Source organism: Acinonyx jubatus, chromosome D2 (assembly GCF_027475565.1).
Source record: "Acinonyx jubatus isolate Ajub_Pintada_27869175 chromosome D2, VMU_Ajub_asm_v1.0, whole genome shotgun sequence".
Taxonomy (NCBI): domain Eukaryota; kingdom Metazoa; phylum Chordata; class Mammalia; order Carnivora; family Felidae; genus Acinonyx; species Acinonyx jubatus.
The window spans coordinates 47,159,968-47,184,622 of record NC_069393.1 but is presented as its reverse complement, the minus strand read 5'-3'; the positions used below and the strand labels follow the sequence as shown (position 1 = coordinate 47,184,622).

General features: G+C 45.0%; 1 pseudogene; it reads left to right on the top strand.

The window, feature by feature from the left end:
- Window positions 1-927: 927 nt before the first annotated feature.
- LOC113600379 (eukaryotic translation initiation factor 2A-like) lies at window positions 928-1,645 on the top strand (annotated as a pseudogene).
- Window positions 1,646-24,655: the final 23,010 nt, after the last annotated feature.

Genomic DNA, 24,655 nt, shown 5'->3' with positions numbered 1-24,655 from the left:
AAAGAACTCCCTTCCCTTACGGAGCCTACATTTTGCTAGCAGGCAGACAACTGACAGGCAAACACAGAACGAAGCAAGATAATGACCACGAAGGAAGTGACGACTGAGAAGGGCAATGAGGTAGACATTTCTGGGAAAGGCTAATTTGAAAGGATGATTCGTTTCACTAAAGTTTGAAGGCTAACAAGGAAGTAATTACATAAAGAGCCAGGATGACTACTTCAGCCCAAGGGATGGCGAAAAGTGGGGAAGATCATGGTGTTCACAGTACTAAAGGGACCCACATACTGATCCCTTCCAAGTCGGTCAGATAACAGACTCAACAGCAGTAGAATGATTTTTGACATTAAGGGACATTGAAAATGGATAGAACCTTCCCAGGAGAAGATGGAGGTGTCCACGCCCCTCCTGGCAGATGAGGGTACAGATTCGGTGGTGGTGATGGTCCAAGGTGCCACAGTCAGTTCCTCTGGGCTTGATAAGGTGAGGACACTAAGGAATAAAAAGCACTGCTGTGTTGGAGTAGTTAGCACAGACTTAAGAAGAAAAAACTTTCCTGATAGGCAGAACCAATGTTGCATTACCTTGCAACAAATTTGTTCAATTGCCAAAACATGGCCCCATTTATGATGAAATTTAGAATTCTAGTTCTACTGAGTTTTATGCTATTTATGGTTCTATGCCTGCCAAAGAAATGGTTTTCAACTTGAAATGTGATCCTGTGGTTTCACTTAGAGCTAGTGCTCTAGCATCTAACGTATTTAGTCCTCATGGCCATATATTAATGCTTTAACGTATTTAGTCCTCATGGCCGTATATTAATGCTTTAACGTATTTAGTCCTCATGGCCGTATATTAATGCTTTAACGTATTTAGTCCTCATGGCCATATATTAAGGTTAGCTAGATTTAAAAACCTGACAGACAAATGCAATCATGGAATGTTAAAAAATACAAACCTATTTCTAAACTAGCAGCCTCTGAGCCTACGTATTTTGCTTGGTGCCCAGATGGGGAGCACGTTTTAACTGCCATGCATGCTCCCAGGTTGTATGTTAATAATGGGTACAAGCTTTGGCATTATGCCAGCCCTGTCCTGGCAGCCATTTTGGGACAGGCTATTTCCAGCAAAAACAATAGCTTACGAGGCAGTTAAAAGTGATGTGCCCAATGAAGAATCTAAATTTGCAGTGGTTGATGGATTTTCGGGTTTAAGAAGCAAACCAGTCACCAATTCCAAGCTCTCTGAGGAGACACCACCGCTGAATTAGAAGTCACAACCAGGAAATGATAAGCCATTATCAAAAGCAGCTCTTAAAAATCAAAGGAAATATGAGGCAAAGAGAGCTGCAAAGCAGAAAGCAAGAAGTGACAAGAACCGAGATTTGGCATCAACCCCTACCCCACAGAGCACACCACGAAATACTGTGTATCTGTTCACATCTGGAGACTCTGAGACAGATGAAAAATTCAAAAACCAAAGACCTGAAGGCAACTGAGCCCTGAAAGAACAGTCAGCAGCTGAAACCACCACTAGAAAAACTCTAAGTTGGAGATGTTTAAAGAGATACCATCTTCTCCAGAAGCAGGAAGATTTGAAATTGGTTACTTTAAAGATCGACAGAGAGAGCAAGTTGTTAGCATAACGGTGGAAATACATCTTCTGCCTTAAACCCTGTAGAGCACCTGAATTTCCCCTACCCATCATGTACCCATGTTTATTGCTCATCTAAAACAGCCATTTTCCAGGCTTTGGAATATATGTGAAATTAGTTAATAATGCCCATTAAATTGGCTTTTCCTACCTTTCAATACATGTAGAAAAGAGATGCAAATTTCTTAGCTAAGTTCAACAGACTGTAAGTCAAAAGTCATTATTATTCAGCATCACTTACATAAATGAGTAAAGGCATTTAAATTAAAAGAAATACAGCCCATTAGACTGGATAAAAGGAGTCAGTGCAAAAGCAGCAAGGTATACCAAAGTTTGTCTCTGTAACTTTAGAATGAATATTTCTTTCTTTTGAACCTGTATTAACTTACTAAGTTGTTCAGTATAAACTCAATATAGTAATTTTCTGAAAAACTGAATTGCTTTATAGTCCACTTCCTCCTGGAGTCTTTAATGTTTCCATTATTGTATTTTTTAAATTTTTTTTTTTTAGCGTTTATTTATTTTTGAGACAGAGAGAGACAAAGCATGAACGGGGGAGGGTCAGAGAGAGGGAGACACAGAATCTGAAACAGACTCCAGGCTCTGAGCTGTCAGCACAGAGCCCGACGCGGGGCTCGAACTCACGGACCGCGAGATCATGACCTGGGCCGAAGTCGGCCGCTTAACCGACTGAGCCTCCCAGGCGCCCTTCCATTATTGTATTTTTAAACCAAGACTCAGGCTTTGCTTTGTCCAAGGAGGAACCCCCCGCCCCCCCCACCAAGAGTCTGAACACATGCCTGGGTGTCATTTCTCCTCACAAAGAGGAATTTATGCAACCTCTTGGGTAGCCTGGAGTGATCAGAAATGGTGCTGGATGCAGAATTCTGGTGTGCTGAGCCTCTCATTTATTTCTGGATGTGTGTTTCTTACCTCCCACAAGCTAAGCCGTATCTAAACCTAGTCAAGATAAAATAAAAAATCTCATGTGGAGTCTGTCAGGAAGGACAATGATAATTTAGGTGAAAGTTTCTAGCACGTAACAGAACTTTTGAGAACAAGTAAACCTAATTAGAGCAGTAGAACACAGAGAAGAGAATGCGATGTGGCAAGAATAGGATCCAGAGAAACCATTTTGAGAAATCAGAGGGAGGCGGTTCCATTCAGCTCCCTGCCGGTGATGCCCTTTGCACAGGAAGACAGGGGAAGTCACATTTCCCCTCGCTGGCCCTGAACCTGTGTCTAGACCCAGTTGCCCAGCAGAAACAGGTCTCTGTGAATCGTCCAGGGTGGCTGACATTTGCGGGGAGGGCACCATCCACCCGGAAAGTGTCACGTCTCTTGTGGTTTTTCTCTGTCCTCAGTCTTTACCTCGAATACAAATTTGAGCTGTTTGCATTGTTGTGGGACACAGAATTTCTCTTTTAATTTTTTTTAGTGTTTATATATTTTTGAGAGAGAGACAGAGCGTGAGCAGGAAAGGGACAGAGAGAGAGGGAGACACAGAATCTGAAGCAGGCTCCGGGCCCCGAGCTGTCAGCACAGAGCCCGACGTGGGGCTCGAACTCACAACAGTGAGATCATGACCGGAGCCGAAATCGGCCGCTTAACCGACTGAGCCACTCAGGCACCCCCAGAATTTCTCTTTTAAACTTCATGTAGCTGATCCTAGGTACAACCACAATCCACACTCTGCCTCCTTCTGGAGAAGGATGCTACTCCCCACTGCAGGCAGCAGGATGCCATCTCAAACTTGGAAAGCGCGCCGTGTTTTTTAACGCTGCATCAAAGGTGACCAGGGGGGAGGCAAAGAGGTAGGCTGATGCCACAAGATACTTTCAGTCTGGGGTCGTTGGGAAGTAAATGGTTTCTTAGAGTAACAGCTGCTTGGAGAGGTGGAGATCTCTTCCAAATAGAAAAAGTGATTCTCATGGAGGAAATCAAGGCTCTGAAGGCAACATTTCTCACCATTTCCAAGAAGGGATAATAGAAATAAAGAGCTTCGGGGCACCTGGGTGGCTTAGTCACTTAAGCCGCTGACTTTGGCTCAGGTCATGATCTTGCACCCCGTGAGTTCGAGCCCCACGTCGGGCTCTGTGCTGACGGCTCAGAGCCTGGAGCCTGTTTCAGATTCTGCGTCTCCTTCTCTCTCTGCCCCTCTGCCTCTCATGCTCTCTCTCTGTCTCTCTCAAAAATAAAGAAACATTTTTAAAAAATTATAAAAATAAAAGAAATAAAGGGCTTGATTTTCTTCCTGTATACCTTTCTTTAGAATAACCCACTTGAGCAAGCAATGCCTCTGGTTTCTCTGCCCAGAGTTTAGGAGGAGGGGAGCCAGGCTCCGCATGGAAAACAAAGGGTGGTTTCTGCATGAGGAGAAACAGGCCCTCCTGTGAGGCTTAGAGAAAGTCTCAGCGTTCTTCCTCACACTGCTGTAGCTCTGTGACCCACATCCTTTCCCTAATTCCTTGGAAAAATGCACGAAAAGCCTTACTTCCCTCAGCTCCTGGAAAACCATCGGAAGTCTGGCTCCTGCAGCCAGGTCCTTTCCCTGAAAGAACCCGATGAAGAGTGTGACTAGGGATATGTGACGTTTATTCTCAGGGATGACACAAGAGATAAAGGAAACGTAGGGATAATGGGAGCCTTAAAATCAAGCCAAACATCGTGGGTCCCACTCGTGCCTGCATCGGGGAGAGGAGGAGAGAAAAGGCTGTTTCCACCTTTGCTTCTGCTCTGCTCCAGTTCTGAAATCACACAGTCACCCAACCTGCATGATTCCTCAGGTTTCCTGGGACCCTGGGGAGGGTATGGGGACCCAGGTAGCATATCTGTCACTCATCCCTCTTGGAATCAGTACCCTATAATCACGGGCCTCCTTGGCACCTGCTTTCTATCCATTCTGTCATTAGAAGCCGTCCTTTTGTTCATCTCGATACACAGTTTACAAAGTCTCTTCACAATGTTTACCCAAATCAACTTACTGAGAGACAACAGTATGAGCACAATATGGGACTCTGCAGACCTAACGAACAGGGCTGGCTCCTGTCTGTCCTCAGGGAGCTTGCAGCCTCGTAGGGGCCATGGGCATGGAAAAATGCTCATAGGTCAACGACAGTAACGTAACCATACGTTGTAAAATATGTTGTGAAGAAAACAGGACCTAAGACACAAAGTATATTAATTAGTATATTAAATGCAAATGGACACAATTCCCATATCAGGAGGCAGGAAGGGAAATGGGTGTGACCGCATGAAGCCCTGAATACCGGGTCTTCTCTGGAGGTGTTGACAACGTGCATGGGAGAGCTTCACCACAGGTTGGTGGGATGGCCCATCAACAACGACATTAGCGACCTTCACATGTCAGGATGTGTAGGTCTTTCTCCCTGAGTCATTCTGTTGTTCCAGGGGAAGACCCTACGGTCTCCCACCACCGCAGTGGGAGTCTGGGGATATGTCTAAATCAGTTGTGAACAACTCACTTTATTCCCCTCTTGTCACCCAATTTTCTTATGTGTCCGATGTCTCCATAGATGCAGCCTCCTTGTCCCAGTTTCCTTAGCAAAAGAAATCTCCAGTCTCCTATGTGGGTGACAGGGGTGGCTACAAGTGCAAAATGGAAACGTGAGTGTCCTTGTTCAAAAAGCTGGGAACAATGCCGTTGCTGCTAGAAGTTCTAACGTAACAAGCTTTTCTTCTCTTCCATGATCTGAATTATTCTGAGATCATTTAGGGATAATGGATCTGAGTTTTTATTATTGTTCACTATTTCAAAAAGCAAGATTAATTTAATGTTAATGAATGTTAATATTAATACTCCTGTATTTCTTTGGCTAAGTGCTACTCCACATATTCCAAGTCTTCCTCGATTTAATTATCAATCATTTTATTTATTTTGCTGGGATAGATTTTCCAGAAATTTGATAGAGTTTTTGATTGGTAAACTTTCTGAGTCCTCAAAGAGCTTTAGAAAAAGCTATTTTCACCTTTGTATTTATTTATTTTTTTCTTGGAATAGAGTTGTAATTCAAAATCACATACCAACGACTTTGAAAAGATTGCCTCATGGCTTTCAGAAATCCTCTCCTGCTTTTGAGAAATTGGATTCTAACCTGATGTTCATTTCTTTCTAGAGAAACTATCTTCTCTTTCACTCAGCTTTGTTGGCCTGTAAGACACGGTTTTCATTGTTAGTTTTCTGAAATGTCACCACCACAGTGCATGCATGTGTCATTCCTGTTACATTTGTCCTGCTTAACACTCAGTGGGCTATTTCAATTTAAGGACTCATGTTTTCCTTTCTGAAAAACCGTCTTATTTATTTCTTCCCTTCAAGCCTCTGTTTTGTGTTTCTTTCCTTTTGCAAGTTCATTTAGACAGGATTTGAAACTCTTTGATAAACCTACTGTGTCTTAATGCTTCATTAATATGTTGTGGCTCTTTGTCTTTTGGGGCTACATTTTGGAAGAATTCTTTGTTGCCGCCCTCCAGCTTACAAATTCAAATTGCAGCTATATCAATTCTGCTCTTTAACACGCTTTTTTATGTCATTGTTCTTACTTTGTTCTCCAGATCTCTAAGATTTCTGTTTTAATTTATATATAAATTAAATCTCCTCAACATTATTTCATACATCGACATTAATTATACTGATTCTAAAAAATTTCCTGATGCTCTAAACTTTGCTTCCTAAGGCAACATCTTCTTCATCTAATTATAATTTCGATGTAATTCTGATGTAATTTCATGTTCCTCCGGTGATGCTGATTTTCCCCCAATGTTTGGGGATCTTTGGTTGTGTGGCCATCTTGATGTTCATTTCTTTGTCTGTGGGGTAAATGGACATGTATTTCTTCGGAGTACGATTTGCTTTGTATGTGTGTGTACTGTTAGGCATTTACCTATATGTATTGAATGAATGGCATCAGTCTTCTCAGGTAGGCAGTGTAAGTATTTAGGTATTTTTAGTGGTTGGACTAAGCAGGAATGCCAATACTAACTCTGACTTTGAGTAAATTATTTGGCTTGTCCAAGCTTCAACTTTTTTTTTTTTTTTTTTTTGAGGTGAAGGGGCAAAGGAAGATGTTGAGAAAGAATCCTAAGCAGGCTCCGTGCCCAGCACGGGGTCTGACATGAGGCTCCATTCCGTGACCACGAGATCATGACCAGAGTTGAAATCAAGAGTCAGACACTTAACCAACTGAGCCACCCAGGCACGCCGCAAGCTTCAACTTTCTAATCAAGAAAATGAGTATAGCGCAATAAGGCAAGGAGTAAGCATGACCTTGCAAATTTATAATACAGCTCCTGGCATATAGAAAATAATAATACAGATATTAACTGCTGTTTTGTTGGTTCAAATCAGAACCCAGAGGTGGAGAAATTGATACCTGAAGAAATGAGTCAGCTGTGGGAAAATTGGTGATGTGATGGGTTTCGATCGAGGAAATTTCCCAGTGCCTTTGCTCACTGTCTCCTCACAGAAATCTTCCACTCGACCCATGCCCTCTATCCTGAAAGTTCAGATGGGAAGAACACCACACATCCCCTCAGTATGGAGTTGAGCACACGAGGCCAGGCCTGGGCAGGAGGAGAACCCTATAACCGTCGAGCATTTGCAGCTTTCTACTGAGGATGGGAACCCACAGTGCCCTTTGGGGTTTCCATCCTCTAGGCCCATCTGTTCTGGGTTTTTTATTTTGATTTCCACTGATAGCTCTTGAGGACAGCTGAACATCTTCTTTCCGCCCAAGAACTGAGGAAAGCAAATTGTAGCCAAAACCAGCAGCTGTTGGTTTGTTTAATAGGGAAAATATCTCCCAGAGCTGCCAAGGATACATGATAGAAAGGGATCGAAGAAACTTGAGATTCTTTTCCCAAGACAAAAAGCAGATTTTAGCACACACACAAAAATATTCACATTGCTCACTTCCACCCCCAGATTCTGCATAGGAGACCCCTGACTCATTTTTTTAGGGATGCTGCCCAGACATTTGTTGTGGACTGTCAGTCCATAAATACATTTCAAGTTGTGGCTGCTTGTCTGTGCTCTCTCTACATGGTCCAAAAGCTCCTTGGAGCGGAGGTCCCAGGGTATCTGATAGCTGGAGACGTCCTGCATCCAACCAGGAATATCTTTCTACCTTGCCAGGCTAGCCAACATTCCTGCCTCTTAGGTCTGCAATCAGGCTGTGAGCACAGACTGGATGCCAATCTGTGGGCAGTGAGTTTATCCAAGCATGGAGAGGGGACGCAGTGACCTTGATTGTCAATTAATGCTACCTGATAGCATTCAGCTACAGTCCTGGCAGATGAGAAACTGGGGCAGGCCAAGTCGTTCCCCGCCCACTCTTCACATTCCAGTCCTGCTTTTTCTCCTGTTCTTAGTGCCCCCCATAAGATTTAGTTAAGCCAAATTGCACCCCCACACACCCCCTGCCTAGATTTCCCCCTCCAGCTGAGCCACCGAGAGGCTGACTGACTGCTGGGGGGAGCACACTTCCCTCTCTCCCAATGCTGGAAGGAGAGGAAGAGTCCAGCTGAGATTTCTTCTTCTTAAGTGCTTCCAGCCTAGCCTGTCGGAACGGAGCAAGTCTGCAAACCGGGGTGAATATGGGTCAAAAGGGAAAAGACCGCTTCCATAAGCATCAACAAAACTCCTGGAGTTGGTGCCTTACTGCTTCTAGATCAGCTCTTACTCAAGACTAGCCTTGCAGTGGGTCAAGAACAGATCCTGAATCAAGGATGAGGAGGGAGCATCGGGACTGGGTCTCACACCAGACCTGGCCAGCCTGACTTGTGACTTTTTTGGCTGGGTTCTGCATGCCAGAGGCCAGTTTGTTCCCCGTGCAATGCTGTGTGACCGTCCTTCCTGCTGTGCCCTCAACTCAATTCCCTGGAATTGGGTCTTGTCCAACTCTTTTCCCTCTCCAGGAGGGATATTCCTGATGATGGCCAAGGCTTTGCATTGTGCCAGTGACTACTTCAGGGTGGCAACAATAAACTTTCTCTTTGCTCCTTCTGTTCAGGCATCCCCCACCTGCCCACACCTAGACAGTTTTGACAGTTGCTTAAACTGGACCAAGAGTTTCCACTTCATATCAGTGTCATAGAGCAGAGGAAAGAGCTATAGGGTCAGGGTTTTGTCAAAGTTGTGGTTCTACACTTACTATGTGACCTTGAGCAGGTCATTAACCTCACGGAACCCTACCTTCCTCATCAGCAAATGGCAGAACAGAAACTATTGTGGGGGCTTCCATGTACAAAGAGCTCTATGTTGACTAGTTCCCTTGCCCCTTCTGGCCCTTGTCTGACAGGTTGGAGGAAAGGATGTCCCTCCTCCTCTTCCTGGCATTTTCCTGAGTCCTAATATCCCAGCCAATTGCCTGTTCTGGCCTGGACCTCTGCTCCTCTACTCTCAGCAAACCACTCTGTGGTGTTGGGATGGCTCCCGTTATCTATGGTGCTCTCCTAACCCCATCTCGACAGGATCGAACCCAGTCTCTCCTGCTCTCCCAGCTGAATAAGATCACAACAGAAATCACTGCCCAGGTTTGGGCTCCACCTTATTGCAGTGTCTGCCCAATACTGGGGCAGCCGTGGCTGTGGGCTCTCCAGTGATGGGGACCAGGGCATATGAAGTCTGCTTCTCAAGAGCGCCTGTGTGTGTATTTCACAATTTCACACCCAGTGGCTTGCTGGATTAACAAGAGTTAGGAGGCATGCAATAAAGTCAACAGCCTTGGATTGGGACTTCACACAGGTTACCCAAGCACTTCAACGTGAGAGTCACCCCCGAAACCATTCCTTCCATTGTGTCTTCTACCTTCAAGAAGGTACAAGGCACCAATTTCCACTCATTGCCAAAGCCAGAGCCTGGGCTTCACCTTTGATCACTGCCTCTCCCTCACCCTGTCCACACAGCCAATCTCTACATCCAACCAATCTCTACATCTCCATCCAACCAACGTCTACATCCTATCAATCCTGCTTCCTCCAAATCTTGGGGTTTTTTTATGTGTCTCTACATCCACTGCTCCATCTTGATTCAGGCCAACATCATCTCTTGTAGTCTTTTCAAACACAAACATGGTCACCATCCTCCTGTACAAAACATTATTCAATGTCTGGCCATTGCTCTGTGGTCAAAAATAAACCCTTCATACAACTTCCAAGCCTTTGCACATTCGACCATTCCCTGCCTCTCCAGCCCCATGCACACCTCTCCCCACATCATGTCTCATGCCCAGATGCCAGAAAGCATTTCAGCTCAGTGTTCAGAGCAGATTGTCTCATGCTATTGGAATTTCACCAATGCCATTGCCACTGCCTGTAAGATCTCACACCACAATGACCTTCTCCCAGCCTGAGTAACTCCTACTCATCCCATGGGCCTCAACTCCAATATCATCTTTTCCAGAAATCTCTTCTCACATCTTCCCAATTGGGTTAGGTGTCTCCCCTCCCAACCAGTATGTTCCCTTCATTCCCTTTAATGGTAATTGCTATTCTGCATGGAAACTGCTGGTTTTATTGTCTGTGTTCAACACGAGACTAAGAACCTTCAGATGGCAGGCATGGTGTCTCTCCTTTTCCATGTGGTATCACCTCATCCCGAGCAGGGCACAGCCCAGGCCAAGCAGACACTCGGTAATTCTCTAATGGGTACATTCTCCTTCTCTAGAATTAAATTTGCCGAAGGCGTAGATAAGACTGTTCCATGTGAATAGTCAGATGGTTCAGAATACATCTGAATCCAACATATGAGGCTGATTTGGGACCTGGACCAGAAAAGGGACATTTGTGGGAAAACTGGTAAAATCCGCATAAGGCTTATAGATTAGACTAGCATCACATCGAGTTAATCTCCTGACTTTGGTCATTGGTCTCATGTTACATGAGACTCTAACATCTGAGAAATTTGGGCAAAAGGTACACAGAAAGGCTTTGCACTCTTTTTGCGCCATTCTTTGTACGTAAAAATTATATCAAAATAGAAGTTTTAAAATGTAAGCAAAATAAAAGTGTAGATTAGCGGGAAGAATGAGGACCAACTTCAGGATTCCACTGGCACTTGCTTTTCTTAGTAAATTCAACACCAGTGTTCCTTTCCTTCTGCTTCTCTCTTTCCTGTAGAATCTGCCGGGTAAGGCACGGGGAAGGAGTCTTATTCCTGCGTATCTGCATGAAAAGGCTGTGGGTCTTGAAGATGCTGTGGTGTGAACGTCAGCCTCCAAAGCCCTGCTCGGTGCCATCAGACTAGTCTGCCAGTTTACTGCCAAGCTTCCCATCCGCAGAGTGGAAAAGTGCCGACTCAAGCTCACTGCACGGAGGCAGGGCAAATGACTCCACCAGACTTGGCTAAACACGGAGCTGCTTCCTACAGAGCCAGCTTAGCTTTTAACCTTCCGAGAAGGGCAGCGCCTGAAACGTTCATGGGAATGGATTTCACAAACAGGGAAGAACACCCGGAAAGAGAGAGCCCCGCGCAGCATGTCTACAGCCCAGCCCCAACCCAGAGCTCCAGCCCCTGCCTTTCATCCTCAGGCCAACATGGGTCACCCTCCACCTCGTCTTCAGGGCGCAGATGGGGCTGTCTGAGCCTGGGTTGCAGCCTTTCTTTCAGATGTTAGGAGTGGGGAGGGGTGGCAGGTGAAACTCCAGGCCCGGTTCATCAGCTCGAGACTTAAAGCTGAGAAAACATCCCCTGCAGGCCTCAGTCAGGCCCGGCGCCCTCCACGAGCACAGCGAGGTCCCGCTGCTCTCCCCCATGAGAGGAGCCACAGAAGAGATGCGATCGCCTTTGCTCCAATAACCATAAAGCCACTTGTGCTCAGAGGCAAGAGACCCAGAGCTTACCCACCCAGGTCCTGGAGAAGGGGATCCAGCCCTGGCTTGGGCATCCGGGTCACATGGTGACCGCTTGCCCCTATGGCTGCCCCGAGACTGTTAAAATAGAATCAAATGAAATCTGTCCCCTCCAACTTCCACCTAAAGATCAAAGTTCTACCCTATGGTGATTACACAGAACTGGTTTGTTTTCTCTACTATGTTGTACTTCTTTACACATCTGGAGACAGCAATCTTTTTCCACCCAAGTCTTCTTTTTCTTTTTTTTCCCCCCAGATAAGCAGCCTGTTTGCATTAGACAGTTTTTCCACTCACCTCCGTGCAGCATGGTTTCTAGATTCCTCAAAATGTTCATCACTGTCTCTTGGATTCGTTTTCAAGGTTCTTTCTATAATGCAATCGACAGGTGAATTATGAGGTTCCGGACCAAGAAGCCAGCACAGAGGACAGCAGAGTTAGCTCCTCTGATCCACACTCCATCTCTCCATTCATGTAGGCCAAGATGGACTTTGTAGCAATGTATGGGGACGCTGGCTCCCACTGAAGTTACCAGGCACCCGAACTCCAAAACATTCACTGATATTTACACAATTAACTTCCGAATGAAGACGATTACACCTTCATCACTGTTAATTTCATTGCTGAAGTTAACACCGATGTAACTCCTGCCGCCAGGCCTCCCAAAGACATTGGAAGGCCCTCCTAAAGAAGAGTGCCATGGTGAGCCCAGGTATTTTGCCTGAGATGGGAGAACAAAAGAAGGCAGTACATCAGCATGGCCCAGCTCACCAGATGAGGCCTCACTCATTCCTAGTGAAGTGGAACAGAGAAGACCCCCAAGCATTGGAACGTGGAGATAAGGCAAGAGGAAGCCAGTCTGTTCCAGAAAGGATGTGAGGGCATGGGAGGGATTCTGGAGGGGAGTGAAGGGCAGCTCTGGGTATTTGGGCACTTGTAAGCCAAATGGAAGCCAGCAGGCCTGTGGGTCGGGAGGAGGGGACTTGGTGACTCGGGCATCCTTCCCCACCTTCATTCCAAGGAGTGAAGACGGGAGCATCACTCTGGCTTGGCCACTCCTCAAAGAAAGAAAGAGAAAGAGATTGAGTGCACAACTCACAGAGGATCTGATTTACTGCTTCTGGAAGAAACACTGAACCTTTTTCATCTTGATAGCATCCAGACTCCCGGAGGGGCATCAATTCACTTCCATGGAGAACAACAACATCTCTGCTCTGGAACTGCAAGCCACAGTCTGCGAGAAGAAACTCCACTTAGGAAAGTGGCACCAAGAAACCACTTGATGCAAAGACAAAGAAATGCATTAAATTGATCCCTTACACACACATCTCAACCGGGGAGAGTTCTGCTGCAGTGAACTGTCAAAAACAAAGTCAACATGCCAGATTTTCTTTCATCCCAAAAGGGAAGTCAGTGAAATGGAGCCCTAGGATTTCACTAGCAGATGTGTCAGCAGCAAATGAACACGAGGTAACCTTGACCTCTCACAGGAGTCTGCAGATTTCAAAGTGTCTGTGCAGATGAGTCAGGTCAGCGATGGCCAGGTGGTTCCATAGTTAAACCATCCACGGATTAGACCGTGGCTGGTCTAAGGTCCGCTGAAGGCAACTTCTGGGTGGTAACAACAATTGGGAGGTTTCGTGTGTGGCCTGTGGTCCCAGGAGGTATGCGTAGCTTCTTGGCCTGCACGGTCTCATCTCACGTTGGCCCAAAGGAAGGGTGTTTGGCAGATGATCCCCGTCGCTTCTGGTTGAAGTTGTGGCAATTCGTTGTTTTGTCGTTTCGCTTAAGTCGCTCATCTCTCTCCTTTCCCTGTTAGGTTTTGTTTTCGGTAGTATTCAAAGCATCTCGAAATATAAATCTCAAAGAATTGAGATGAATTATTCTTTGTTTAATGTTTATTGAATTTTGAGAGAGAGAGAGAGAGAGAGCACATGCAAGCGGGGGAGGGACAGAGAGAGAAGTGGGGGACAGAAGATCCGAAGCAGGCTCTGGGTTGATAGCAGACAGCCCGATGCGGGGCTCAGATTCAGGAACCGTGAGATCATGACCCGAGCCAAGGCTGGATGCTCAACCGACTGAGCCACCCAGATGCCCCTAATTATTCTTTAATCAACAGGAAAATTCACAGTATACTTAATATAAAACAGATGTATATTAACTGAAAACAGGGAGCCTTAAAAAAAGGTAGAACTTTCAAACCAAACCATTCTGAGATGGAAAAAAAAAACAGCTAAAGTTTAAGAAATGTTACAAAATTTGAGCAGAGAGTAAGACAACCCTAATAGCTCATGGAGGATTTACGCTGTGCCAGTGACTCTTCTAAACACTTCATCATATGAAATCATTTCATCTGTTTACGTTTCTGTGAGTTATGAATTTTTAAAAAGAAAAACTTCAGATCCCAAAAGAGTTGTTTTCTCATGGTTACTTTTCCAGTAACTTTAAGAGATAGGATTTGAACCCAGAACCCGCACCCTTAACTATGATACTGCTTCTCCCCTGATATACAGGTACATCTTGGAGATACTTCAGATTTGGTTCCAGACCGCCACAATAAAGGTGGTCAAATGAGTTTTTAGTTGCCCAGTGCATGTAAAGGTTATGTTTATGCTATACTACGCCGTAGTCTATTAAGTATGCAGTAGCATTGTGTCTAAAACACAATGTACATATCTTAATATAAAAATACTCCATTGCTGGAGCACCTGGGTGGCTCAGTCTGTTGAGTATCTGACTCTTGATTTTAGCCCAGGACATGATCTCAGGGTCGTGGGCTCAACCCCAGTGTCAGGCTCCACTAAATGCAGAGACTGCTTAAGATTCTCTCTTTCTCTCCCTCATCCACTCTCCCTTGCTCACCTTCCCTCTTTCTCCAAAAAAGAAATAAATACTTTATTGCCGGAAAAAAAAAATTGCTTAGCATCATCAGAGCTTTCAGCGAGTCATAATCTTTTTGCTGGCCTGGGGCCTTGCCTTGATGTTGACAGCTGCTGACTGATCAGGGTAGTAATTGCTGAAGGTTGGGTAGCTGGAGCAATTTCTTAGAATAAGACAATGAAGTTTGCTACATCAACTGATTCTTCCTGTCACTTGAATGCTTAGGGCCATTGTACAGTGATTAATCGGCCTAATTTCAAGGTTTTTGTGTGTCAGGGAAGAGGGAGGCCTGAGGACAGAGAGAGAGAGATGGAGGGACAGTCAGTTGGTGAAACAGTCAGAGCACACCCAATACTTATCGATGACGTTTGCCATCTTATGTTGATGTGGCTCATGGTTCTCCCAAACAATTACAATGGAAACAACAGAGATCACCATATCACTGTAACAAATATAATAACTATGAAAAAGTGTGTCATGTTGTGAGCATTACCAAGATGTGACCCAGAGACATGAAGCGAGCAGATGCTGTTGGGAAAATGGCGCCAGTAGGCTTGCTTAGCGCAAGGTTGTCACAAACCTTCAATTTGTAAACAATGAGGTATGCTTACAATCTATTGAATTTCCCTTTTGAAAGAAAAAAAACCTCTCAAATTATGTCAAATCAAATATATTGTTTCCTTAATACAAAATTTCCCTCTCTCTCTCTCTCTCTCTCACACACACACACACACACACACACACACATACACACACTATTAAAATTAAGACAGAGGATGGACAAAGTTGTTACCCAGGCATGCTTACCTCCTTGTTTCTCGTGTTTACAGGAAGTAAGGGAGCTGATCCCGCCCCTGGCTGGTTTCTCCTTCCCCTCCTTCATGTGCAGTTTTCTATCTGAGAGAGAATAATCTGACCAGTGGAAAGTGGAGAAAGTGACATCCGGATACGCCCCGCCCCCATTCAAGCAGAAAGAGTGTGTTCTCATTTACTTTGCTGTTTTTAAAATATGTCTGTGCCTTATCATTGTGGGACTTTGCACATTTCTACCTCTGGCACTCTACTCTTTTGTTCCTAACTGTCTAGCTTTCAGCTGAGTATGTAACTTGGTCATCCTAGGCTGCAGGACCAAGTTTCCTCAATTCAATGAAGAAGGAAAGGGCAATTCCATTTGCCCTTAGGCACAAAACTAGTTCTCCATAATAAAGCCATCCCTGCTCTTGGCACTCATCTGGCTCTGTTCTCAGTTTATTGGGAACCCAGAGAAGATATAAAAGTGCAGTATTTACCCTGCTCTAATTGTCAAAAACATGGTGGCACTTCAACAACTTATTTTAAAAATTGAAAGAATGAAAACATAAAAAAGCAAGGATGTAAATAATAAAATTCACAATTGTGATTGTACAGCAAGAGATATAAAATATAAAGATATGAACATACCGTTTCAATCCAAAACAATGCACATTTTCAAAAATGTGCGGAAATTTTATAAAAATCAACTGTATCCTTTTCTCCCAATAACATCTTAATTTGAAAGTGTACAAATCACAACCAGCTCATATATAGACCAGATCCAGATACAAAGAATAAAAGGGTAGCTTCTTTCCCCCAAAGTAAAGTTAACATGTTAAAATAAAAAAGTTTCAAAAGAAATCTAAGGTAAAATTGAAAGCTATTCAAAGTGAATGTAATTGAGAACGTTATACATCAAAACCCGTAAAATATAGCCAAAGAAGCACTCTGAGGAAAATGTATAGCTTTAAATGCATTTCCTTTCAAAAAGATTTAAAAATACTGAAACGTTTAATTTCAGTAGTTCTTCAAAGTAAAAAAGGAGTTCACGACAATAATACAGAAGTTAATGAAATAAGAAGAAATATAATAAAATAATTTAATAATGAGACCTCTCTGAAGCTAGGGGTCTCACCTACCTGATGTCTCAGTCAGTCTTCTCTGAGTGGAGCCCTCAGACCTACCTCTCAGGTCACAATGCCTGGGCGGGACCCCCTGACCCAGTGTCAGTGACCTCACTCCTTCTGAAGCAGCTCGCTCCCTCTTTGCCTAGCTCTCCTTGAAAACAGCTTTGTCTAATAAGCGAAACTCTACAGTTCTTGTGCTTAGACAAGTGAGGAGAGAAGACGTAAGTGTGGAGGCAGAAGTTAGCTCTCTCTCATATGCCATGAGGACCTCACTCTGCACCCACTACAGGACAATTGGAGGACAGAAGGCAGGTCCTGAGACTTCCCCAGGATTCTATTCATGCCTGATCTCCTCCCCTGGCACAGATGTATGACAGCCATCCCCTAGCCAAGCTACTAATACACCACTCCCCCTGCCTGCCCCTGCTGGAGGAAAGCACCTGTGCTGAGTGTTAAGTTCCAGAACATCCAGCCCCCTCCCCTGAGAGGAGAAGAAAGGAGATGTGCAGAAATGGACAAAGACCCAACCCTGCATCTCCACAAGACCAGGTCCTCAGAAGAAAGAGGAAACCGGCCAGACTTGGATTGTTAGGGAGAATAAGCTCAGTGGATCCATACCCTTCCAAAGGCAGCAAAATCATACATATAAATGTTGACTGCTTTGTTGTAACTGTTGTGTAGCAAGTTTAAATCACAGAATTCCAGAGGCAAAAAGAATGGTTTACCATTGTGTGCACCCTTTCATTGATACCTGAAGCCTGAGTGGGAGAGGAGAAGGTCAGACCCAAGGTGATGCCTCAGAGGTGAGCAGCAGGCACCAAACCTCAGCCACCTAGAGCTGCTTGTGCAAACATGGCATGCTCTCTTTTCCAGGCAGAGTCGCGTCCTTCCAGGCAGAGTCACGTCCTCCCATGCCTGTCCCGGGGCAGAGCCCACTGAGTCCGGGTGGAAGTCCTCTCCAGAGGCTGTGCTTTGTGAGAGCGATGGCATCTCCCTCATTCTCCCTTAGGTCCACAAGCCCGACAGGGCACGGCTCTCTGGCCAATGGCTACAAGGGCCAGGGAAGGCTGCCTAAGAAATGCCCCATCAGCACAACGAGGAAGCCATCCATTAGCAGAAGAACAAGATAAGGCAAGTGGAAAACCAGAGGGAGTCCCCATCTTGTTCAGACAGCATCAGCTCAGACTTGGGGGATCCTCCAGGCACGAGGAACAGAGGAACATGATGCCATCTCTCGCCAGTGCTCAGGCTCTCTCTCTGCTGCCTGCCCAAGTGCCAGCCTCTTTGTTGCCGGTCAAATGATTCTTTTACAATGCAAGTAGAACCTTCTAGGTACGGTCAAATGAGTTTTCAATTCCATCCTTTACCAGCCTGGGCAAGTCACGTCATCTATTGAACTTCTATTTCTCATCCCATTTAGCAAACGACGCTATTACTAAATGAGCAACTATTTAATGGCAGGTGTTGCCGAACACACTGATGATAAAACATGAAACAGTGCTCCTCTGCAACTGCACTGCATCTTACATGTATGTACATGTAAAAAATATCTCAGCTAGCGGGTGAGGGTTAATATTCAAAAGTCTGCAGATACACACACGCTAAATTGTTGACAGTGGTTCTGGCAGGAAAGTCCAATTAAGCGGATGGATGGAAATTGGCTTTCCCCCCAGTTCCAGGGAGATGGTCCTGCAGAGTCCCCAGCCATTGGGCTTACCATCCAGCTCTTCCAGATCCCCAGTGCACACACACTAAGTCACTGCCCCCCTTCAAGAGAAGCAAATTAAGAGAATGGCAAGTAACAGTAGAAGCACATGGGGAAAACATGTAACCTGTATGTGTCTGTGCAAGTGTGTGCACCTGTGGAGTATTCCGGGGGTCAATGGTCGCATTCGGGGACATAGACTAATTTTGTACTTTTCCCTGTAAGGTGTGAATACAGTGGTTAACATAGTTGGATACAAATTAAGATTGGATTCTGTATCAATCAGGCACTGCTCAAAAGTTTTAAAATCTTAAGTCAAAAACTCTCAAAGACTCTCCAACTCTAAAAGATTCTAAAACTCTAAAAAAAACTCTCCACCCACTTTTATATTTTTAATGACATTCTTAACCTCTGTTTCAGGGACTGCTGTTAATTATGATTTTAGGTAGCTTTGTAAATTGATTCCAATTTGTCTTTATCTCAGTGAATTTTTAGAAGGAAGATCACAGCATTTTTTTAAATTGGGACAAGATACTTCCTAAAGCATATGAAAAAAATATTGTTCGCCTTGGCTTCGTTGACCCAGGAGCTCTGAGTGCCAAACATATATGGATTCAGATATGCCTGCATAGATGTAAATTTTAGTTTTCTGTGCCTATGTATCTATACAAGTTTACTGTGGTTTACAATACTGTTTCTTTTCTTTGGTTTTCAACTGGCTCACACTTCCTTATAGTGTTTTCTAGCACATAACCTATTTGTACATCATTAAAATAGGGTAGTAGCTGCGACTATAGTGTTCATTGTCTTCTGCACAGTGATGCAATGACCCACATTCAAAACCAGCATTTCACAAGTTTCTTCATTAGAAGCAGTGGAATTCTAGTTGACATGATTTGAGAGTTTCCAGAGAAAGGTTTACGTGTTCTGAAAGTGCATTGGTTGTAACTCTATGTGGCATTTCAGCCTCATTAATCACATGATGAAAGTTTGCAAGCCTTTATTGCCAAATGAATTTTGACCAGAGTATACTGAGAAGAGCTAATATAAAGGGGACGCTCTCAAAGTATCTTGGTTGTTCATTTTACTTAGAGTATATTGTTCAATTCATTTTAAACCTGTGTAAAAGTTGGTGAGGCTTCAAAAAATCCCCAAGAAAGCATGGAAAAACAGAGATTCGCCAATAAAAATGCCTTCATGCAAAATTAATAGAGAATCAAACGTTTTCTATAACTCTTTAAAAGTTTTTGCTATAAATATAAGAGTTCAGAAAACAGTGTATCTTCAGTTAAGGTCTAAATTCTCAAAGCTACATGTTGATGCTGCTAATCATTTCCATCACTGTTTTTCTTTTGAAATGCAAACTAGCGCTTTTTAACAAAAGAAAAAAGGAAGAAAAAGAATCAATTCTTGGAATAAGAGACTGTGCCTCTGTGTAAAGTGACTGGGATTTTATTACAACCATGTTTCCACTCCTGAACCCTGCAAGGATCCCCCTCACCCCCCCCCCAACACACCTGGATAAAAAGAATGAAAGGAACCTAACATCTAATGCAGATGCAGTTCTGAACCAACTAATTTTCGTCCTCATAATTTAGAACTTTGAGTAAAAAATACATTTAATACCACTGATTGATTACTCAGGGCTTTGACCACACTTTTAAGTAGAATCCAAAGTAATCAAAGTAGAGTAAGCAAATGTATCCAAAGTAAACTTTGTTTCAGGAATGTTACCACCCCAAATAGATTTTAGGGCAGAAATGGGAAACACTTTTGAGTGATTTCCTCCAGAATTATTTTTGGAAAAGCTGGACTGGAGTAGACAAATTCTTGTTCTGCACGCACTTTAAAGGGGAGAGAGAAGATTTGATTTCAGTTTTAAGTATTTTGGGGGGAGGGGGAGGGGGTTGATAGTTCTACAACTTTTGGTATAGAAGTTGCCTTGGGAATTGTTTTCATTATCAAGTGTAAAGATTCATTTCAGAATGGCCAGCTTCCCATGGGTTTCTCTATTCCCTGGAGTTTCTCCTAACCTGAACTCATAATCAGTTGCCACACTGAGGCGAGAGCACTCAGGGTAAAGGTGGTCACTTTAAATGTAGCTACTTCAAAAGTGATCAGAGGCTGGGGCACCTGGGTGGCTCAGTCAGTTAGTTGAGCATCCAACTTCGGCTCAGGGCTCGGGTCATGATCTCCCAGTTCGAGCCCCACATCAGCCTCGCTGCTGTCAGCACAGAGCCCACTTTGGATCCTCTGTCCCCCTCTCTCTCTGCTCCGCTCACACTCTCTCTCAAAAGTAAAAATTAAAAGTGATAATAATAAACATAAAAGTGATCAGGGCTCTTGGGTGGCTCAGTTGGTTGAGCATCAGACTCTTGATTTTGGCTCAGGTCACGATCTTACAGTCGTGCTCAGCGTGGATTCTCTCTCTCCCTCTCCTTTTGCCCCTTTCCCCTGCTCGAACTCTCTATCTCTGTAAAATAATAATAGTAGTAGGAAGAAGAAGAAGAAGGAGAAGAAGAAGAAGAAGAAGAAGAAGAAGAAGAAGAAGAAGAAAATTAAAAAAAATAAAAGTGATCAGAGCGTTTTCCGTGGCGAGGCCATCAGTATTTGACTGAACGCCAAGTGCGCTGAACAGTTACGTTGGTGGTTGTTTCTCATCACTAACCTTGCTTGCGTTTTTGTACACCACTGCTTATGCTAGTATCTTAGTGTGAATTTTAACAATGCTTTCACAGTGTATACAGAGTGTTAAGCCTAATTTATGTAAAAATGTTTCTGTATACCTTTATGTACCTTGCCAAGAACAGCTATGACAAATTGCTAAATGTTCTTGAGTAGTGTTTGTGTTTACTTTGACTATGTTCTATTATCATTCGCCACCCATGAATTCAAGTGTCAGGAATAGAAAAATAAAATGCTAACATGGTCTCTGAAAAACATTAAAAGATGGATGGAAATCAGAGCTCAGTTTCCATCATCAGAGTAACAAAGGCCACGGTCCCTCTGGAAGAAGAGGGAGCGGACTGCCATGACCTTGAGGCCCCCTGCCCTATGATTCTGTGGTTCCTGACTCTGACCCTGCAGCCCCACCTGCTCCACAGCCTTGCAGACAACACCCAGAGGAGTTCGAGCCTCAGCGAATATCCGTTCTTTCTCTGCTCACTGTCTCCACAGGGGGACAGACTAACTTTAGCTGCAAAATCCTCTTCCTCCCTGAGTTGAATACTGAGAGATGGAGTCCAGCTAGATAAATAAAGCAAGTCCCTGCGGCAGAGACCCTTGCCACCTTCCGGAGCCAAGAGAAACTTCCCACCAATGGACAGCCAGACTGAGCAGCTGAGGGGCCACCTCACGTTTCAGGGTTTGGGGGAGGAGGGCCACGGGGGACAAAGGAGGCTCAGCCCTGTAACATATCCCAAATCACCATTCCTCACTGTGCTAAAACCATGGGAGGCCTGGGGATTCTCTGACGTGGAGGAGAAGAAGCTTTGTTCACAGATGCTGGCCGGATCCTGGAGAACAGCGGAGTGGGAGGCACAGGACCCGTGTGGAGACCCGAAGTGGCTCTCAGGAGGGGCCGCGGGGAGGCCAGCGCCTGGCTCTGTTATTAATGTGCACACAGAGCCGTGGGGGCCAGACAGGCCTGTCTCAGAGGAGAGCGATGGCTCAGCAGAGGAGGCAGCACACGTTTCTCTCGGCTCCTGGCTGTCTGCTGAGGCAGAGGAACTGTGAAGGAAAGGTCAGGGTGCTGTTTTGAAATAGAGAGATGGCCAAGCAGCTTTGCCAAGGTGCTACGTCATTGTCTCCTAAGACATCTGTCCTATGGGGACAGGTGGTAAGACAGTCTTGCTGGGGTCTGCAAAGGAAACGTGCCCTTGGTCCAGGGGCCAAACAGGATGGTGGTAATCTCCAGGCTTTGTGAGGAGCAAGAGGAACCGAAAACATCAGTCCCTCCCACTGCCCCCAGAACCCCGAGTGGTACTACTCATCCGAAAATATTATTAAGAAGAGGAGTGCAAGGGTGACTCTGGGTGGCTCAGGCAATTAAGTGTCCGACTTCAGCTCAGGTCATGATCTCAGTTTGTGGGTTCAGGCCCCGCGTCAGGCTCCATGCTGATAGCTCGGAGCCTGAAGCCTGTTTCGGATTCTGTGTCTCCCTCGCTCTCTGCCCCTCCCCCACTCATGCTCTGTCTCTGTTTCTCAAAAATAAATCAACATGAAAACAAAATTTAAAAAAAAAAAAAGAAGAAGGGGCTCAAGAAAAAAGGGAGTCTTAGGGGCAGCAAGACAGTAATGATGTGACCAGAGCAAGGAGAGCAGCTTAGAAACGTCTCTGGTGTCACCGCGGTGACACTCCTGCTCCCAGCCACCAGCCACCATGCCTGGTCCCCATGGAGACTTCCAGGTTTTCTCCTGAGCCGCGCTCCCTCCCCCTGCTGGGTGTTCATCCCCCCCAGGTCCTTGTTCATGTGCCACACTACAGTGGGCGCTCCCCAAGTGGCTGCCCTTTCACAGATGCCCATGTGAGGACAGAGGGCCGCTGCTGCCCATGTGAGGACAGAGATTCCAGGCATCTTCACTAGCGCAACGCCTGGAACACCGGAAGCCCCCAGGGAACAGGTTGATGGGATTCATCCAAATAAGCATCCTACAGGACAAAATAGCGTTCCCATTTCTGGAAAAATAAACTGAGGCTGCAGGTTTGTTTGTTTGTTTGTTTGTCCCCCTGCCCCCCGCCCCCAGTCTTACATGTCAGCTTCTGCTTCCAAGTCCGCCTCACATGTTACCTGCACAAAGTTAGGGCACGTCCTAATTTGACAGGAGCTGGCGTGGCCCACAGTGAGAGTTCCCAGGAAGGGGTCTTCTGGTGCTGCAAGGGAAGGAAGAGAGCAAAAGGCATCGATGCCAGGCTGTGAGCCCTTCAGAGGGGGTGTCTGAGGCTACCTTATAAAAGGTATTGCAGCTTCCTCCTTTCTTTCGGGTTTCCGCCCTGGGGGAGCATCTGCGATTCTGGACCCTCAGGCAGCCCACAGAGGGAACCCTAAACAACTTGCCAGCCATGTGCAGGAGCCACGGTGGAAGAAGACCCCTCAGTCATGCCTTCGGATGATTGCGGGCTGCGTGAGACATACTGAGAAGAACCACATGCCCAAGTCTTGCTCAAACTTCTGACCAACAGAAACCAAAAAGATCATGAATTATTATTGATCTTTTTAAAGCTTAAATTGGGGGTGATTCGTTATACAGCAATAAATAAGTAACACACATTAATAACTGATTTAGTCACTGCAAAAAAAATAAATAAGTGGTAAGTATACTATTATCTTTATTTAATAAATGTGGAAATAGGGGCAGGCAGCCAGTATACATTTGCCAGAGCCATATGGTTTTGAGTCCATACAGTTTGTGTCTCACTGCACTATCCAACACAGTAGCCAAATTTAATTTAAAAATTTTTAAAGAAAAGTTTTGTTTCTCAGTTGCATTAGTCATATCTCAAGTGGTCCGTGTGGCGGATGGCTACCATATTGGAAAGAACGGGTAAAAACAGTGATGTCCTTGCAGAAAGTTTTATTGGGCAGCACCAGCATAGAGCATGTGCTACTAATCACTTAATATCTGCCAGCTACAAATAAATTGGGAGATCCCTGTTTGAATTCACTGAAGGATTTACCACCTTATTAGCAGGTCCCAGAGTATAAGTGATTGAATGGTACAGACTGAGGGCTCTGGGCTTTAAGGATTCATTCCCTAGTCTGGATACACCAGGTTTGAAGAGATGCACATCTCTTAGAGCACCCCCACTTCCTTCCCATCTTCCTCGGGTTTCCCTGGCATTCTCCTTGTCACTTAGTATACCCACATTCAGTATGCCAAGGCATATGGCCCTGGGATCCTCTGCTCTCCAGCCCATCACTGCTTGGTTTTTTGTCCATTGACCACTAATCCACTACATGGACCAGTTACTCACCCTGTACCCCATGCTGGGTCACAGACACACCAAGGAAAATAAGATTCAGCCTCTTTCTTCATGGACCTCACAGTCCATGGTTCCCTGCAAGGTGGGAACCTCTGGGGAGCTATGGATAGACAGAGAATGGAACAGGAAACTTGTTTCTGCCTGGAGGGGTTTGGGAAGGACACACAAAAAGACAGCATTTAAACTGGTCTAGGCAGGCAAAGAGGCCCTGGAAAACAGTGAAGAAAGGCAGAAGCATGCCAGACACAGGCAGTGACTTCAAGGAGCACAGTTTACTCCAGGAACAGTGAAGCCTGAAGAAGCCAAATAATATGGTAAAAAAGGAGACTCATGCCAGGCTATATGGGGCCTCCAATGCATTCTAAGAAATGTGGTCTTTGTATAGGAAATGGGGAAATTGCCTTAGCATTAGCATTTAGTTTGGGGGCTGCATTCCAGATGTAAAGTCACCCGGTAATGGATGTACATTGGAGGGTGATTGGGGTGGCTGCTGCCATTTTGGATGTGGTTCCTCCAACTCCCCACTGACTCTCTGGGCTCAGGTGAATGGTGAATAGTACATAGGAATATAGCAAGAGACTGACAGTCCAGGTGTGGAGAGATTCTAGCCTATAGAAGGGCTATAGGTCAATCCACTGAAAATGA